Raw genomic sequence first — 20,641 nt, forward strand, 5'->3', positions numbered from 1 at the left:
CGGAAAGGCTAGGTGTCTTTCCAGCTATGTGGAGGCATGTTAGCGATCACCGTGTCTTCTCCTCCAGTTTGATTTGTGACAAGATTCTGGACGTCGTTTGACCTAGAAAGAATGCGCTACGTGATATCATCCTGCAGATAGCAGAAAAAGGTCTATGGGTAGTGGGACAGTCCGGGGTAAAAGTATCGATGGAATCCTAAAACCCTACTTGTGACTTTTTAAGGATGCTTCCGACATTGGTTTCCTGTCTGTGGCCGTTTCCAAGTCAGTTGGTGTAACAGTACTTGGAAATCGAAGATAGTCAAAGAATGGAATGTCATGGCAATCGAAGTCTCTGGTGACTTTGTATGGGATGGCCATGGGAGGTGAATTACAAACTACTGTCACCTTCAAAGACTAAAGTCTTTGAAGATGACAGCTTAAAATGACAACAATATCGAGACCAGAGTAGCTATCGGAGGTGATCACGCTCCATACCAACTTATTTTAAGCATGAAATTACAATTAGAAATTGCAATATTTTATTAGTCATAATCTGGTTATCACAACTTTTTATTGTTCCAAATTGATTGATAAATATTTGTAATTATAAATTGTATCTCTCCACGAATTTTCATTTATACGCATCATTGAATAAAAAAGTTATTCTGTTTTTTGGACTGTTACCTTAACTTGTTTATCAATATTGATTTATAAGTTGTTTGCTTTTATAAATATCTCAGTTTCCTTCTTAAGAATTAGTACAGTATTATCCATACTGATTCATAAGAGGATTTGTATTTTTTATTAACTTTTTTTTTAAATAGAATCATGATATAAGAAGAAGCAATGGAGAATTTGATAAGTTAAATATCTGTGTATAACCAATGACTTTAAGCTATTATATCACGTCTCCCTCCGAAGTTTATCGACATTGATACAACTTTACTAAGTTAGAGGTTATCGTCATTAATTTAACAAATCATATGTGACTTTTCTATTAAAGAAATATTTCCACTAAAGCGAGGACATAATGAGGTTGGGAGTTTTATTTGTTTAGGCCATACCAGGAATTTCCCAGAAACCTACCGAATGTCACTCTAAAGAAACACGAATACTGCTAAGCCAGTTGAGAATGTTATGTAGGTCTGATGTTTAGTTTGGTGCCATATTTGTGGTCTCTTATGCCAGAAATAGCCTATAGGCTAGTTCCTGTTCTTGCCACAAGTTGACAAATCATCAACTCTAGTAGTGTTGTAAATCCTCCAGCCCTAGGGTTTTAGAAGGCATGACTTTGAGGAATTAATAAATCTCTAATGGAGCTGTCGATAATCGACTCATGTGATTTGTTCATAGCCACTGCCTTGTGGCTATGGACCACCGTTGGTTAGCCCTTGAGGATTTGAAGGTTATAGGTTAGCCCTTGAAGATTTGAAGAAATTAGAGGGTGAAGTGGGAGAGAAAACCAGAGTTACAGGATAAAAGAAGAACAAGGAACAGGCTTTCCCCTAAAAATAGTCAAAGAATGGAATAGAAAAGAATGTACTACTTCAAGGTACGCTGGTAGTTGATGTAGCTGAAAGGCATGGAAGAATGCTCCATTACATCAGCAGAGTAGATCCCACGGTGTAGAAGAACGTCCCATGATATTAACAGTAGAAAGATTCTACACTACCGACGAGTTTTGAAGCAATACTTTGATGTGTTTATGCGAAGAGAGATTAGAAGTCAGGGAAATCCCTAATTTTGAGAGAAATAAGACAGAACTGAGTTTTAGAAGGATTGAAGTTAACTTTTTGCCCCATTAGAGAATTACTTGGAGATCAGCATGTGATAAATTGGTGGTGTATAGATGAGGCCATTTCCAAAACATTTGGCAGATTTCCTGATTTGATAACTTAGTCCACGAAAAACGACCTCCGGACCTGGGGAAAATTTTTTAGTTATGATTTAGAATGCAGAGGTTGAAGCAGTTTTACATGCGCAAGTAACAGAGAATAGGACGCATCTTTGAGTTGCATCAAGGTTGCACGAAGGCCCCACATGTCGCAGTGTGAATGTACAGCAGTACGGGAGACAGCACCAAAAAAATTGGCCTTAGTGATTCTTTCTAGCAGAGTAAAATATTTTTTGTACTGTATATTTTTGTTAAAGAATAGGTTTTCTTTTAGCAAACTTTCAAGGTGTCTTCATAGGTATCGTCTTTGTATGCGTAGTGGAGTAGATAACGGACATCCTACTGGGATGCCTTGCGGCTTCACAGTAGGATGTCAGCGAGAGTCCGGATGTCCTATAAACAACAGCATCCTGCTTTTGTCCAAGATGGTTAATTTGCGCTTATTGCACCATTCCGTAACATCGGCAAAGACGTCAACTTATTTTCGATTTCTACTTGGCTGTACCTTGCACGACAAGGGCAAAGTCGTCTGCAAAGGCAACAGACTCCATGATAATGCGGTAAATTAATTCATGTCCCCAGAAGATCAGCTTTTTCTCAGAACCGTGTTAAGATGGAAGCGTGATGCTGCAGTAGTTTCATGCAGTGGGAGGGCGGAATTTTATGGTTTGCATCCAGGTGCTTAAAAGTTTTGACACGTCCCTAGATCTACTTCAAATGTATCTCCCTTTCACCACCACGACATTTTGAGCACTCGGCAGCTCAGCAAGCGAGTAGAGAACACTGCTTGGGATTCATGTATATTTCAATACTATCCCGTTTTGTGTCCTACACCCAAAAACTTAATAACATTGTCCAGACTAAAACAATTGTATTGCGAATTTTACAATTCATATTTTGCCTAATTAATAACTGTTTTCAATATATAAATAAAATAGTCTGTTTATACCCCAGAATAGCTACATATCGGTTATGTCTGTTCTGTGCTTAAAAACCGCCTCAATTGTATTTATAGTGATTTCTTAAGAGACGTGGTGAATGACAGCTACAAGAACCCTTTTGTTATATTGAGACTGTACCACACATCTATATAATTTTCATCCCTGCCATCACTTACGCCTCGTGGGTGTGGTTCGCAAAGGTGCAAACCGTCGTCAATCGCCAAAAGCTAGAAGCCATCCAGCGCTCTATCCTCCTAACAATAACACGAACTTGTCGCATAGTCTCAACCCATGCTCTGCAAGTCCTAGCAGGTGTACTACCTTTAGACCTAGAAATTGTCCGCACAGGTGTACTCTATCAACTCTCCAAAGGAAAATCAGACACAATATTAGACTTTACCTCTGATCCACTCAACAGTAGGACTGCAGAAGAAGAGACACTTATCACCCATTTAATACAGGTCTGGCAGACTAGGTGGACGGAGTCTACAAAGGGGGCCTAACCTGAAAATTTCTTCCAGAAGTCCAAACAGTTTATCCCAAATGCCCGACAAGGTTCTCCCCAGGTATACAAACCACCTTCCTTCACACAGGGCACCGTTCCATTTGTGCAAAACTGATTTCCTTCCATATAACAGACAACCCTCTGTGTAACTGTGGATCCCAGGAAACCTGGGACCACCTTATGTACCACTGCCCGCTTTACGATCTCCGACTCATTCTCATTACATAGATTCATTACCTTCCACGGGATCAAGAAAACCATCTTCTGGAACACGAGCAACACTACCGCGCCTTTTCCAAGTTTGTCCAAGACTTTTTTACCAGGCAACGAACTTTACCTTAAACCTCCGCGGGAATAGTGCCATACAACTCCTTCCTTGATTCGTCCCAGGAGTGACAACCACCAGCACAGCTCAGATACCATTAGGCTTTTCTAGCCACGCTCCCTTGCTTGGTTCTTTCCCTCACTCCCCGGGTGGGAGGGGGAGGTGACTCCTGGTCTACCCCCTCGCCGTCTTTCTTTTCCTTCTAGTGCCTGCTCCACTGATTTGGGGGTCATCTTTTCTATGGACCCCTTATCTCTGTTTCCCCCCCCCAAGCCTTCAGTCTCCCCCTCTCTCTAACTTACAACTAATAGTGTCCGAATCATCTCTAAATTGCTTGAGCCCTACACCCAAAAACTTAATAACATCAATTCGCATAAATAGTACTCCTTTTGGCTGACCCCTATCTATAACGGTTTTTTTTTAAGGTCATAGCCATTGAAACTCAGGAAATTTAGATGGCAGGACCTGCCAGAGTAAATAACTATAATACTGGTGTATCTGGTCTGCCTCCACTGGGCTGAGTGTGGGCAACGTTGGGTCCCATTAATGGGCCCAGCGGCTAAATGACCAAAGGACAACGGTACGCGACACTACACATGTACAAAATCCATACATTTTTAAACCTCTGGCATCGACAGTGTTCTGTTTCACACCCACAATGTATAGCAAGCGGAGATGGGGGAAACCCCCGGTGGTGTTCGAATCTACGTGATGCTACAACCTTCTGTAATATTCTATAGTATGAACTCTTCTGACCTTATGTGACTGTCTCGAAAAATAAACATAAATTTATTTATTAAAAGAATCTTAATAGTATAACTATCTGGGTGAAATGGAACATTTTTCCATTATTTTCCTGGAGTCAGTTTGTATATTTAGCTTCTTTAATAGATTGAAAATCTGAAACAGTTCTAATCTCATTTTGAAAGAAAGAGGGCTTAGAAGAATAGTTGATAAACTCGTTTCAGTCTGTTTGGAGCATTATAGTTAATACGATAGCTCGTAACATAATAATAGCAGTTTGAAAGAGGTCATCGATATCGGAAAGATTAATTTGTATTCAGAATGACTAACCATTACCACTTTCCATAATGCAGTAATTTTTCATTGCTATTAATGTCCATATTTCATGTAGTAGTCAAAATATTCTCCCAGTCTGTCTGTCCAATAGAGAACGAGGTAATCGAGTGTGGATCAAATCCACAGTTCCGAATATTTCTGCACTAAATTAAATGGTACGCAGATTAAAAGATGATACTTACAAAGAAGGAAAACTCCGCCAAGCGTCAAGAGACCTAGTGAAGCTTAGCGAACCATCAGAAATATCTAATAACTCCCCCTCTCCCCATACCTTCCTTGTAAATCTAAACGAGCAAAAAAAAAAAAAAAATGGCTGAAATAAAAGTACTCCGCGACAGTTTTACAAAGAATCGATTGAGTACGCGAGTGGTAGAGACAATGAAATATGTTTAGGCCCGCTATGGAGATACAGCATGAATGGCTAAACAGCAGGCCAGGGCGCAGTTAATGACATACGAAACGGAATACGTGACCCGAATAGCGAAAGAGGCTTGAAAGAATGATTGGCTTTAGGATAACAATAGAGCTAAATAGGTTGTCGAGGTTAAAACAGAACGTAATTTATAGTCTCGGTCCTAACAATAATAGCACTGTTAGTTGGGGGTGGGGGAAGAGGGGAGAAGAGATTAGAAACAAACAGGATGGTATATATAAAAGTAATGAAGTTTGAATTATGCACATAAGCCTTGCTTACCACTTCAGAATGCTAATTTTTTACCTTTTTTTTTTTTTATCTTTCTTAATTTTTCTTTATACTCTAACGGCGTAAATGCAGTAATGGCAGGAATATTTTCGACTTCGATCGATGAAGAGAGTATACTCGTTGGTGTTCATAAATTTAATAACATTACTTAGTTAGTATTCGAGGAAATAAAGCTCCTTTGTCTTTACAGTCGATAATTGCACTCGATAACCTACCCGAATAAAATATCTGGCATTACTGGTTTCCGCCGTTGACCATCAAGTTCGCGTGTTACTCCCATTGCTGACCACAGGTAGAAATCGACGATCATAAAACCCTCGTTGATTAGGACCATCGCAACATACCCCAGTGTGGATCTTGAAGCCTGCCATCTAGGACTCTCTAAGAAAGGCACCTGCACTCTAGGAGTCTCTAGACACTGCAACGCCTTAGAACACCTTGACCCGAAATCTAAAGACTGCACTAGATTCGAAATATATATATATATGCTATTTTTACTTTCATTTTGTACATTTTAATTCCTGGCGTTCGTCGCCGTGGTGGGTAATTAGACGGTATTTAAGTGAATTTATTTATTTAAAGCTACACACTAAAAAATATATTACCTAAGCGTTATTTTGACCTCAAATACATCAACTGCGTTTTTTTATTTTCAGGAGTCTTGATCCAAGTCAGTACAAGAAGAGAGCGAAGATATCTTTAGCACCCACTTGCGGAGACCGATTTAAAACTCCAACTTTTGGTGTGAATTGGATTATTCCACTTTTTGTTATTTGTTATTTACAGTATCCAAGAGGTAGGCAAATAATTTTGAATTTGTGTGTTATTATTCTCACTGCATTAAGTTTAACAAGATGTACGCATATTCTGAATATTCATTCTTTTTTTATTATATTTTTAGATGGGAGGTGGGGGGGCATACCGTTAAATTATACAACTGTGCCCGAACAGTTGTCAGAAACTCCGAATATAGTTGAAAGAGCTCGATTCTCATGTTCTAGCAGGGGCCAGGAGAATACTATAAAAGAAACCTGATTCTCCAGTCTTTCAGAAACCCTTCCATCATACAAATACAAATATACAAAATTGTTTACTAAATATCCGCTCAACCTCTCACAACCGTCATTCGGTTGGCTACTTCTAAGTACCTCTTATGAATCCATTCTGTGGACATTTCAAAAATTTTCTGCAATTTTAATACGAAACAGATGATGGTTAGCCCAAGTTAATGTATTCTGGATGGGAAAAGATAAATTGCGGAATGTCTGGGTGAATTTAGTTTTATCAGGTAGATGATGCGGCTCCATTACTGTCCTGCGAGTAATTACCACGGTAGGGGTAGGATCGAAGGCAGCCATTACATGGTTATAATTAAGAGGGTCTCCTCGGTACAGGTGCTTCGGGGAAATGATGATTCCGGCTTTCTTGTTCGCCTTGCCAACTCATCTGTCTGAAATGAAACTAATTTAATAAGCCATCGGATTTGCAACGTAACCGAAAGAAATTTTGCAACAAATAACGCGGGATACACAGTGGGTATTATGCACTGCAGACAGGAAAAGGATTTGAAGAAAGTGAACTTCACACATCATTTTGAAGCATTCTACGCTATTATTTTAGTTTTATTTCATTAGGGTTTTTATCCAGTTTTATTTCTTTAAGTGTTTAATACCTCCTTAGTTATTTCGAATTAATAGGCGATGTATACAAAAATATACCAAATAATGAAACAAAACGATAATAAATGTGAGTTTTGTAGTTTCGCATCAAAAGTAAAGTTAGATTTTCAGCAGTGATATCAATTTTATGATGTCACTGCGGATCGTTAAACTTTTCAGGGTCCACCGATAAAGGAAAACTGCTGGGAAAATAATCAGGCTGAAAGATGTAAGAACATGTTCAAAAACACACACACACATTGCACTACCATTAATACTCGGATGGTCCTCCATTGTTAGCTGGTCGCTTTATACCCAAGTACCACGTTTCAGACATAACTATAAATATGCTTTAGGCCTTCGAGGAGAGAGTAGTACGATTACGAATGCAAAAGGGAGCAATCGACGAAGCTAACAGACTTCCAGCGCAGAATGATAATGGAGTGCCACACAAGTAAATCTGCATGTACGTGACATTTCATGGGCACTGGATATTCCTAGCTCGACGAATGGTGATTTGATCTGCAAATGGGAGTGGACTGATGCTGAAGCCGTCAAGAAAGGGCCTGGAAAACCTTCGAAACTGGAGGAACGTAACAAGAGAGCCCTATAAGGAATCATCTGCTCGGAACTCAAGTCGACGTCGTTGCAGCACACACAACTCAATGAAATAATTGGGTCACATGTCAGTGCCAGTACTTCGTGTTAGACGCTACTTGATATGGGTTACTACAGTAGTGCAGCCGTCCACTAGCTAGTAATCACTTTGACTAGTTCCAGATGTTGTAATAGTTTGGTGTAAGGTCCGCCGTTCTTGTACCGTAGACAAATGGAAAGCTGTGTTTTCGATTGACAAGTCGCAATACATGATCTACCAGTCTGATTGTCGGATGACGGATCCGACGGATCCAGTATGACGGATGCCCGGAGAAAGCTACCTGCAGAGGCAGTGTGGTCTGTGGCTATTTTCCATGGTTTGGCATGGGATCATTGGTTGTTTTGGACAAAACCATGAACGCGGAAATCTGTCTAGACGTTCTGAACGATAATAAGATACCTACGTCGTGGCAGCCCGTCGGGGATACCCCCATACCTGTATTAGCAGAACAATGCTCCATGTCATACTGTTCGCATTGTGACGACCTGGATTGAGAACACCAGTGTCGAAAAGTTGGACTGGCCAGCCCAGAGCCCTAACTTCAATCCTATAAAGAGCCTCTGGGATGAATTGAATCGTCAGGTGCGTGTGAGGAGAGACTGCCCAAAAAGCAGAGCTGAACTGGCCGCCTCCTTAAGGGACGAATGGCAGAAAATATTGGAGTACTTTTGCGAATAACTGGTGGACGTTATTAGTTTTCCTTTAAATAAGTTATTTTTCGATATGCAGGTGTGCGGATATTTATGGTAAGGGTGTGTGTGTGTGTGTTTTTATTATTTTATTTATTATTATTATTTATTTATTTTTATTATTTTTTTTTTGTGAAAAGCAAATAGCTATCTTTAAATGATGTGAAAGTATTTGGAGATTCAATGCACCAGGCATAATGATATGGGCTTAAATTAACTATATAATACCCATAAATTTAACTACGTACGTAGTATGAAGGCATCGTTTTTAATTGTATCTACCATGGTACCTGCCCACCCACCAATGATAGGCCACCGTTTCAACAGCTTTGAAACGGTGACCGTCTTGGTGGTGGTATCCACTGAGAATAAATAACAGTACTCTTTTCTACTAGAGAAGTGCAATGTTCTTGTACCTTTATCATGTGAGCTCCTCAGATCTCATGTGATCGTTCCGGAGTATAAAACAGAAATTTTATTTTTGATTTAAAAATAAGAAGAAATAGCTTATTTATTGCTTTTCATCTTTGAGAGTTACAAATTCAGCGCCAGGATTCTCTCTGAAGAATACCATCCTCTATTACCTTGGTAGGATGCTATTAGCATTCTTCTCCTCGTCCTACGACAACTCCATTGCTACATTTGAGCCTTCGCAGGCTAAAACTGTGGTTGGAATTGTAGAAATACGAAACTCTGTGGCCAGTTCCCATGCGGCGTATGAACAGAAAATTTATTTATTTTTATACAGTACGGACAAACCGGGCTTCGCATCGAAAGCTTTGAGAGCCAAGTCTGTCATTGCCAGAAAGTCTGTAAGAATAGAGTGGTGAGACACCGAATAATGATATTTCAGTGGTTTTTCTAGGAGAAGGTGGTTAGTTGGAGCAGGCAAGATGGCTTTCTCCAACGTTGAGAAGTGTGAATGCTGAGGAGATAGGTCTGTAATGTTTTGGTATTGGTGAGATTGCGTTTTCGTGAGGGATCTTAAAGAATATGTTCCAGGCTGTAGGGAACATCTACTGCGAGAAGGCTGTATTAAACATGGAACGATGGATCTACTAAGAAGTTGAGACATTTCACTATAAAATGCCATGGAGTAGTAATTGTGTAGTGCAGCTTGGGTAAGTGGGCAAATCAGCAATTGTTGGGAATCTGCTTATAAAATCCATCCATTCATTACGATTAAGGTCATGTAATTGGTCTTTCGACCGATTGGAGTACGGCTTCTTGACCTGAACTGTTGAGAAAAAATAGAAATGCCATTCATATTAATTAATTATATTTCAAAATTCAAATATAACAGAAAACTTTTTATAAATGCAAAAGATTTAAGAAAATTTATTCAACCAAAGTTATCTTATTTTATTCAATAAATTTTATTCAGTCATATAGTTTTATTTATTTTTAAATGAAGTTCTAATTTCAACTGTGAGCTTGTGTATAGCTTGATGAAGCAAAAGTCGTTTTTGAAGATGCCGATGTCAGCATTTCATACTTCGTGATAGATCAGTTACAGCAATAGCTAAGCATTATCCCACGATCCTTGGGAGATCTTTAAAGATTTATCTTCATTACCGAAATTACTACTCTATCCCGACACAAAGGAAATCCTATTTTTGAATATCCCCCTAGGAGAAGATTAAGACGATATTTCAGATGTTTATAGATCATTTATGCGAGTAATTTCCAGTACTCCAATTCCTTTATTATCAAATTCTTGGAAACCTTCGAATATATAAATAGATCTAATTTCCACTTTGGATTAAAAGGTGTGGTATTCATTACATGCGCAATATCCCCCTTCTCTTGTGTACAGAAAATGTTTAATTCAAATATTGCCAGATGTTGCAAAGTGCGTCGAGGCACGCGATTCCACTAGTGTTATTGCGTGTTGTCTCCGTCATTCTGTATTTTAAAATTCCACTACGAAGTACAGGGAGGGGAGGGGAGGGGGAAGAGAAAAAAATTGTTAGATATCTCAGAAGTACACGCTCGGAGAGAATAATTGTACACAAGCAAAATTACGACCAATCAATGCAGTTATTTTATTTATTGTGCCTACTATTAACTTTCCACGAAGAATAAATTTGTTTAATTTGCCAGTAATAAAATATTCAAACCTTTCAAAATATATATGGATTGATAAACGCGCAGATATTAAATTCTTGCATTAATTTTCTCGTGTATTGTTGGTAAAAGAGAAATATATTTAAAAAAATAATAATAACTAAAAAAACTAAGTGACTGTTTCGTTCTTAGTACGCCAGATGGCGGGCCTGCAGCCACCAAAAAAGAAATGACTGCGATTGCCTGGCATTATGTTACTAAGCCTAAGAGAAAATATTTCGTTTGTTGTAAGGAACGTAGATGTTTTAACTGAATGTTCTTGTTAAATATCTCGTCCACTCTAATTAATAATGCAGATTTATGAAAAAGAAAAAAAGATGGCAATTTTCTGAACGCGATAAGCAGCTAATATTTTTTTTGTTTCTTGTTCCCTTCTTTTTATAACATCGATCCCATTTTCAAATCAACGTCCCACAGGCAATTTACACAAATCAAAAGCTTTGCGAATGGACGCATAATGACTTTGTAGAACTCATTAAATGAAGCACATTATCTGCTGAAGCGGCTTTTTAGTTTTCTTCGGCTTGTTCCAACATCTCTGTTTATCTTTGTTGTTTTATTAAAGTTGTTTTATTGAAGTTCTTTTCCGCAATGGATAAACTGTAAGCTATTATTATTAGCGCGTACGCATAAAAGTGTATAAACCTATACAGGTTCGTATGCATGTAAGAAACTACCAAAACTATCGCACAGAGGAAATAGCTTCTACAATAAACCAGCACTTCCATAATAATTATTCATCTAAATAAACCATAATTCATAGAGAAAATGGCCTACTTAATTACTGTATTAATGTTAACATTTAGCCAGCATTTTGCTATTTATGTGTCCTATAAAGTTTGTAGAGCTAATAATAGAAGTAGGGGACGTTGCATTAAATTTGGGAGTTTCTTTTTCGGATATTTCATGAAAAACGAGTTAAACGTGGCATAAGTGCTTCATGATTGCATGCAGATGGACATCCACCCACCCTCCAATTCCCCCCTACGCAGGAACTCTTCTGTTCTTTTATTTATGATTACAACTTGTACTTATTGTTAATTATTTTTGAAACCTGAAACGTTAGATAAAAAATGCAAAAGCGGCTATATTCATTTCAAAGTAAATTATCTTTTTCGTTTAATGCTTTAAGTTTCATGGTCGGTTTGTTTTATAGTGGTCGGTCGCTATGTTCATCAGAGTAATAGACGCAATGATCTACAACGTTCTTCAGGTGATTACGCTTAGATATTGAGGAACTAATAAACTGGTTTTATGTTCCATTATTCGATACCTCGGTAGCTATAAAGAAAGTTACATTAACATTTGCTCGATATCCGGCTGGAGCTAACTACTTTAATATTTTCATTTTTGATAATAAAAATATAATACGTGTAATATGCTTGATAAATATGTTAAACATATATTTATCGAAATCGAGTTCTTCGTGCCTTTTTTACTTTTTTTTATTGAAATATATTTCTTCGGTCGCCGATGGTCAAGCGCGAGGTCGCAGAAGCACACTCGCTATGAGTGGACCGTGGTTCAAGCTCATGTGACTGCTAAATACTGTTAATGATTACATTCATTGTGAAAATAATTAAACTCTTCTGATTGGTTGTGCAGAAATATAAACAAACCTCATTAGCAATGACTACTTAAAACTTCAGGATGGCTATACATACAAGATTTTAAGGGAAAGTTCCTCTGTATTGCTGACAAATCAATGAAAGTAAAGGATAACGTCTGATTACTTCCTTAAATACAATAATATACAGCAGTCGTGCGATGTTGCAGCTGAGGAAGTCATCACAAAAGGCCCCGAGTGCCAAGCGAAGTGATCTAGCGATTTTCCAAAGCGATTTGAAAGCGTCCTTTCTATAAACGAGTAGTTTAAGAGATTTCTAGTCTTTTTCTTTCAAAGTTATTTATTTTTGGCTCCTTCTGTTATTGTGTTATTTTGGTTTTTTTCAGGAGCATTAGCAACCAAGGCCATATTGCTCCGGGGATATGCGGTGGTCATTCCCTGACCTTTCCGCATCCTCCGTATTTGGTGGTCACGGGCTCGAACCCCGGTCTAATCAAGAAGCGTATGGTGCGCACGGCTGCTCCTGCCCACCTGGCTACGAAGGCGCCTGGCTCCTTCTAAATAAAGAGGCAAGCTTTATATCAAGAAAGGAAATACACCTTTCTTTTGTATTTATATAACTTACTTCTCTAACACAGTAACCACTAACATCTTATCGCTTGGGCACCGCTCCTGCCTCCACGTGGTGGGGCTGGTACCCTGAGTATAAATTCAATACTCAGCGCAAAAAGGAGCAAACATGGATCCTTTAATATCACCATCTGTAGAGCCGACGTGCTCACGTGAACTTGAATCATCTCAAGCAAAAAAGAATTAAAAAAGATTATTCTTAATCTGACATACCTGCTTTCTTAATTTTGCATTCTTTCTAAAAAAAAACCGCTTAACAGCTTATCTCCATTTTTTGTGCAGAAAAGCATAGAAGCTGTAAGAGGTATTCCTAAAATGGTCAAATGACTTCGCTCAGGAGATCTCCATGTAAAAACATCGAACCCAAATCAATCTAGGCAGCTCCTGAAGCAAACGACCTTTGGAGGCCTTCCCATTTCTGTTACCCCACACAGAACTTTAAACACGTCAAAAGGGGTTATTTCAGAATGGGACCTCCTTAATGTTACCGAGGATGAAATTGCTGAAGAACTTAGGGCACAAAGTGTCATCAGTGCTAAACGAATTATGACTAAACAAGATGGTGTCCTCACACCCACAAGAAATGTAATCCTTACCTTTAACACTACACATCTTCCTGCATCAGTTAAAGCTGGCTACCTTTCCAGTAAGATCCAACCATACATTCCGAATCCACTTAGATGCTTTAAATGCCAGAGGTATGGTCATTCTCAAACAGCATGTCAAGGAAAGGTCATTTGCCCCTCATGTGGCTCTCCGGACCACTCCCAAACTGAATGCACAGCAGTAACACCAAAGTGTGCCAACTGCCAGGGTGCTCACCCTGTATATTCAAGAACTTGTGAATCATGGAAGATGGGTAAGAAAATATTGAAGTACAAGGTAGAGAAAAACGTCTCATACCAAGAAGCACGAAAACAGATATTAAACGTGATACCTTCCAAATCACACTGTAATGCAGTTAAGAACACTAAAGAGGTTTCAAATCATACTCTAATGCAGTTAAGAACACTAAAGAGGTTTCAGCACAGACTTATATTATAATTCCTCCTAAATTATCTCTTGTCCAATGGGCTAGATCCATCCTGACGGATAGTGAGACAATGACATCGACAAAGACCATAAGTGCATCAAATTCTATTAATACAATGCCATCCAAACCACAACAAGATAATGCCCTCAAGTTAGGAATGCTAACAAAGGAGAAAGACGTCCACCTTACACAGAATAAACCTACTGATCGAACTATGGAAATTAATGAGAAGTCAGATAATGAAGATACAGTTCTCCAGCTACATGCTGGTGACGAAATGGATATAACTCGTCCAGTTTTTCCGAAACGTGAAAAATATAAACAGGATCGAGGGAAAATAAAACGATTAGACCAATCCACCCAACCTAAACCCAATTAATGCAGAAAATCATTCAATGGAATTGTAGAGGCCTAAGAAGCAATTTTGATGAATTAAAATATTTAATACACCAGCACAATCCTGCAAGCATTTGTCTATAGGAAACATATTTATCCTCAAATTATACTCCACACTTCTCAAGGTATACTCTATACAGACACGACAGATGTTCTGAATCTCCGGTAAGAGGAGGAGTAGCCATTTTAACTCGTAGAAATGTCCCATCCAATTTTATTCAGCTTTACACCACTCTAGAAGCAGTAGCTATTCATATTGTTCTTGACATTACTCTCACTCTTGTGTCCATTTATATTCCACCGAACGCTTCATGTTCCAATGCAGAACTAGACGATTTACTAAATCAACTGGCTCACCCTGTATGCCTTCTAGGCGATTTAAATGCTCATCATCCTTTCTGGGGTTCAGCGAACATGGATCGGAGAGGGCGGATGATTGAAACTGTACTCGATAACCCAGAAGCGGATTAAGGTCGGCTGAGGCCCCGGGCGCAGAAGAAAATATTGGGCCCCTTAAAAAGAAAAAGAGAGAGACAGGGAAAATAAAAATACATGTTAACCATTTTTTATATAAATAAAAAATATTATGTACTATTAATGTTTTATTTCCGATAAAAATTTAATATAATATATGTATTAATTTATATTCGCGTCTTTTTTTTAATTTGTCTTTTTTCAGCCCCTGATAGATGTCGTTTCATTTTTCTAGCTTCCATTGGTAGCCTATCAATGAAAATAAAAATATAAAATTTAATAGTCTGAATGATTAGAATACTAGAGAAGAGATTTTTCATTACAGTGCAATAAATTAATGATTAATTAAAATTCAAAGATTATTCATAAACTACGAAAATCCAGGCGCTGATGTAACAACAGGAATGAATTTTATCTTAATATAATTTCAACAATATACGATATACGCGTATTTGTGTATATCGTAAGTCTGCACTGCAGGAGAACCTTTGTAAGTACAAAGGAGCAAATACGATTCTATTCCTCTGATGAGCGGTAGCGCAGCCGCGAAGTAATGAAATAATGAAAATAAGCGAATATAAACACACTATCAGGTTTTACCGCCGATTGTAAACTTGTACGTAATCAAAATTGCACATATGAAACCAAACTTGGTGTCATTAGAAAAAAGTGTAAAGTTGGGTTTTGAGGGGCCCTTCAGAAGTCGGGGCCCGGTGCGCCCGCCGTTAAATCCGCCTCTGGTTGTAAGGTATGTTGGTGTCACGGCTTCTGGGATTTCTCCCATCTCCGCGGGTGTGCGTTGTATCGGGTCAGAGATTTGAAGGTGTGTTGGGTCATGTGCAGTATATTGTGTTGTGCCCTTTGTTCTTGGCGCGTATGACCCGCGTAGTCCATGCGCCATTAAACCTCAATACAAACCAAACCAACCAAGCCCTTTGTTCTTCCGGTCCCACTAGGGTCTTCGCTGCTAATAAGCAGCGAAGACCCTAGTGGGACCCGACGTAACCACACAATGCCACGGGGAGGCTGACTTGGGTCCTGCCAACTACTCTCCTGGGTTTCAGTGGCTAAGACCAGATTTGAGAATGAAATGATCTGTTTCTTCAGCAACGGTTGTAATTTTAACAGTTAGTCGGTCTCAGGCGATAGCAAGGTTTTTTTCCCACAGACCTGGGTTTTTTCGTCCAGAAACAGGCAAATCGACCAGAGAACACACGCAAGTTACAGACAAAATTATATTATATTCGTAAATTATATTATATTGGTAGATGTAACAGGGGGGACCCTAATATCATAATTTTTGTAATTTTAGCAGAGGTTGCTCGCTGATAAGTTGTTCTGGGGCAATAATTGTGATGTATTTAGATTTACATCCATGGGTGTAAATCTAAATGCCATGGGGCATGAAAAAAAAAAAAACGTTGTGTAAGATGGGGAGGCTGGAAGGAAGGGAACATGAGCCCTGCAAACAATGCTGCATGGCACCTATGTAGGCGTCACCTATTAGATGACGAGGCATTTTGCCCATACACAGGCGTCACATGTGTAGGCGTCACCTATTAGATGACGAGGCATTTTGCCCATACACAGGCGTCACATGTGTAGGCGTCATCTGTTAGATGACGAGGCATTTGGCCCATGCACAGGCGTCACCCCATTGGATGACGATGCACTGGGCCCAAAATTAAATAGAGGAGGGATGCCAAGAATATTTTCAGTAAACTTTTAGAGTCAAATTATTGATTCTGCTGAATGCGTTAGAACAATTCTAAGTTTTATAAAAATTCTTGTTAATATATCGTTACTTGTAATAGTATCTGACAATCAATTTCTTGTGTAAAATTTCTTCCAATTCCTTGACATACAGCTCTCTAAATGGCCACAATCTTCTTATTACACTGCTTCATGTCTACTTCCCCCCCACGTTTTATAACACATTCCTATTCCGTTTGCTTTCCTCCCCAAGTGTTCCGCTGTAGAGCAATGTTCTATATTATTAAAGCCGCCGACTGTATTACCTCAATTTTCATATAATATTGACTGTTACTTCATATGTGTATTGTGTAGTAGGACTTTCATTATGTAAGGGGCTGTCTCCGTCCCCAAAAAACTTGGGGAAGGAGACAACATCGACGGGCTGTTGCAGCTGCTACAACAACAGGGCAACTAGAAAAAAATTAAATGTTTGCTTTTTACAAAGAGTTAATTACTTAACCTTAATCCGCTTCTGTTAGTTAATGACTAACATGACTAACAGAAGCGGATTAAGGTCGGCTGAGGCCCCGGGCGCAGAAGAAAATATTGGGCCCCTTAAAAAAAAGAGAGAGACAGGGAAATAAAAATACATGTTAACCATTTTTTTAAATAAATAAAAAATATTATGTACTATTAATGTTTTATTTCCAATAAAAATTTAATATAATATATGTATTATATTATATTCGCGTCTTTTTTTTGTCTTTTTTCAGCCCCTCATAGATGTCGTTTCATTTTTCTAGCTACCATTGGTAGCCTATCAATGAAAATAAAAATATAAAATTTAATAGTCTGAATGATTAGAATACTAGAAAAGAGATTTTTCGTTATAGTGCAATAAATTAATGATTAATTAAAATTCAAAAATTATTAATAAACTACGAAAATCCAGGCGCTGGTGTATCAACAGGAATTAATTTTATCTTAATATAATTTCAACAATATACGATATACGCGTATTTGCCTTTATCGTAAGTCTGCACTGCAGGAGAACCTTTGTAAATACAAAGGAGCAAATACGATTCTATTCCTCTGATGAGCGGTAGCGCAGCCGCGCGGGGCCTATGCAGAATAGTATGTGCATAGTATGCAGCGTAGTAATGAAATAATGAAAATAAGCGAATATAAACATACTATCAGGTTTTACCGCCGATTGTAAACTTGTACGTAATTAAAATTGCACATATGAAACCAAACTTTGTATCATTTGAAAAAAAATGTAAAGTTGGGGTTTTGAGGGGCCCTTCAGAAGTCGGGGCCCAGGGCGCGCGCCCGGTGCGCCTGCCGTTAAATCCGCCTCTGCGATAACCATCACTTTGCCCTGCTGAATACCGGTATACACACACCTATCCACCTGCCCACAGGATCAAGCTCTGCTCTTGACCTGTCCATATACTCCTCATCCATTTATCCTAGCCTTGCGTGGACAGTATTAACTAACCTTCACAACAGTGATCGCTTTCCCATAATTTGCAAAATACAGACAAATACAAACTATACCTGCAACCAACGAATTACGTGGAATTTCCAGCGAGAAAACTGGGAACAGTTTTCTAGTACCATCCAATTCGATAGCCATTTGATACTTACTACATCTAATAATGCCGCTAGGCATATAGTAGAAGAACTATTTGGAACTGCTGCCACTGCAATGCCTAAATCAAATATTACCAAAGATATAATGGTTGGTGGAGAACAGATTGCTTTCTTGCCAAAAGAAAACAAAATAAAGCTTGGAACATTTTTTTCGCCGAAATTCTCCAATAGAGAACGTTATAAATTATAAACGTCTGAAAGCTGAAACACGCCGAATTTGTAGGAAAGCAAAACAGGATGCGTGGATTCGATTCACTTCTACTATCTGCAGAAACACTGATCCCCAGAATAATCTGGAGAAAGACCAGTATCATCAGTGGGAAGTTCCAACAAATTCGACCCCAATTTTGTCTTGGAAAGGAATGAATATTTCTTCTTCAACAGATATTGCAGAGACACTAGCTGAAACATTCGCTGCCACTTCATCCTCTGTCTTATGAAGCCTCATTTAGACGCACAAAAATGTCTGTAGAAAAATATAAAATTAACTTCAATACAAACCAGTCACATTCCTGTAACCTTCCGTTCACTATTACTGAACTCAATGAAGCTCTCCAGAGTTCTGCTGGGCCAGATGGCATTTATTACATAATGCTTCACCATCTCAACTGCAACTCAAAATCTACACTATTAAAATTTTACAACAGAATCTTTGAAAAGAATGTTTACCCTGATACATGGCATCAGTCAATAGTGGTAGCCATAGCAAAACCGGGGAAAGATGCTTCCTCCCCCAACAGTTATCGTCCTATATCGTTTAGGAAAGATACTAGAAAAGATGGTTCATAGGAGACTTGTCTGGATTATTGAAGATCAAGATGCTTTAACGCACCACCAATTGGGTTTCCATCGTAAAATTCTACAACTGATGTCAAAGTCGAAACTCACATTCGAAACGCTTTTGTCAAAAAACATCACATGATAATGATAACTTTTGATGTTACCAAAGCATTCCGCACAACCTGGAGATATGGAATCCTCCAAGAAACAGCAGCAATACACCTTGGACTGAGAGGTAATCTGCCTAGATTCATTCAGAATTTTATTCACCTCAGGACCTTTCAAGTAAGATTCCAGAAAGAGTTGTCCAAAATTCACACGCAAGAAGAAGGAGTACCTCAGTGATCGATTTTAAGTGCCACACGTTTTGTATTACGTACCAGTAGCATTACACTAGACATCCCAGCTACGGTGGAAACCTATATGTATGCAGACGATCTTGCTATTTCCTGTCAATCATCAAACATGGCTACCATGGAAAGACAACTACAGTTAGCAATAATCAATTAACCGAGTGGAAAACAGCAGCAATACACTTCTGTAAGTTATTTATTCCTTCATCCAGAACTTGTATTAAAACTGAAAGGCAGAGAAATACCGATGACCGACTCCATAAAACTATTGGGTTTGATTTTAGACACCAAACATAATTTTCATAAGCATATAACCTACCCGCGAACTACGTGCCTTCATAAATTAAACATCCTTCGCGCAGTATCCTCAACTTCTTGGGGTGCTGACAGGCAGTCAATGCTGAATTTATATCGTGCTCTAATCAGGTCACGATTAGAGTATGGAGCTATAGTATATGCTTCAGCTCAAAACAGCATCTGACGGTATCTGAACACCATCCAACACAGTGCCCTGCGATCTGCACTAGGTGCTACAGAACCTCGCCAGTACAGAGCTTGTACATAGAAGCACATGACCCTCTGCTTTATCTTAGAAGACAACACCTACTCTGCCAAAATAAGAAGCTTTCCAACTCACTCCTGTTGGGTATACCTCAACGATCCTCTTTGGCCAACACTCTATGAATCCAAGCCTAATGAACCTAGGCCTGCTGGGATACGTCTTCAAGAAGTAATACAGAAGTGGAAAATCAACCTCAATAAAATTGCGGAAAGTAGAAATATGCCCTTTCCTCCATGGGATAGACATGAGATAGACATGGTCAAAAAAATACCATTCCACCACTTAACATCCCACAGTTACATGCCAACTATACTTCGGAACACTGGGAAACTCATAGTCTATACGGATGGGTCTAAGTCCCAGTCACATGTAGATGCAGCAGCTGTATTCCCTTTGCATGTAATCTCAAAATCTCTTCCAATTGAGTGCAGCATACTTTCGGCAGAACTATATGCTATCCAGCTTGCACTACATGAAATATGTGCACAGTCGTCACTCTCTGTCCTAATATATACGGATTCACTCAGTGCTATCTCAGCCATACAGGATAAACGACATTCTCGTCATCCTCTCCTACAAAAAATTAGCTTTTTAATCAACCTCTGTCAAAAGAAACAGTCTGAAATAACTCTTTGCTGGATCCCAGGACACTGCGGAATAGAAAGCAATGAAAAAGCAGACATTGCAGCTAAGTCAGCATCAGAACTGCCAAACAGAACGATGATTAGTCCAATCATTATTAGAGAAAGTGAAAATGAATGGGCTCAGATATGGAAAAATGAAGTCAACAATAAACTACAGGAAATAAAACCTAATCCACAAATATGGCACTCCAGCATCAGAGGAAGTCGCAGAGAAGAAGTAATGCTTGCCAGACTGTGAATTGGCCATACTCATCTTACTCATTTTCCTCTATTAGCAAATAAAAATCTT

The 20,641-nt window shown here is 38.7% G+C and overlaps 1 long non-coding RNA gene across 1 annotated transcript in view; it reads left to right on the forward strand.

The window, feature by feature from the left end:
* Positions 1-20,641, forward strand: part of LOC150079029 (uncharacterized) — a 243,010-nt gene that overhangs the window by 154,955 nt on the left and 67,414 nt on the right. Inside the window, exon 2 of the long non-coding RNA XR_016547554.1 lies at positions 6,087-6,226. This is a non-coding gene — a long non-coding RNA (uncharacterized LOC150079029). The remainder of the gene's footprint in view (positions 1-6,086; positions 6,227-20,641) is intronic.

The sequence above is a fragment of the Mastigoproctus giganteus genome, chromosome 10 (assembly GCF_048544385.1).
Source record: "Mastigoproctus giganteus isolate SK-2022 chromosome 10, ASM4854438v1, whole genome shotgun sequence".
Taxonomy (NCBI): Eukaryota; Metazoa; Arthropoda; class Arachnida; order Uropygi; family Thelyphonidae; genus Mastigoproctus; species Mastigoproctus giganteus.